We start from the raw sequence: 204 nt of genomic DNA on the forward strand, positions 1-204 counted from the left end.
AAAAAAAAAAAAAAAAAAAAAAAAGTGTATTTGTTATTGATCTCAGTCTTTTAAAATCCTTTGTACTTGCTCTTGTTAATGCAATTTAATTCAATACTCCCTGACCTGAAACATCTCTAGGAGGCTGGAGAGATGGGTCAATGGTTAAGAGTAAGTATGCTGAGAGGGCCTGAGTTTGTTTCCCAGCACCCACATGATGTCTTA

The sequence above is a fragment of the Mastomys coucha genome, unplaced genomic scaffold, assembly GCF_008632895.1.
Source record: "Mastomys coucha isolate ucsf_1 unplaced genomic scaffold, UCSF_Mcou_1 pScaffold16, whole genome shotgun sequence".
In the NCBI taxonomy this organism is placed as follows: Eukaryota; Metazoa; Chordata; class Mammalia; order Rodentia; family Muridae; genus Mastomys; species Mastomys coucha.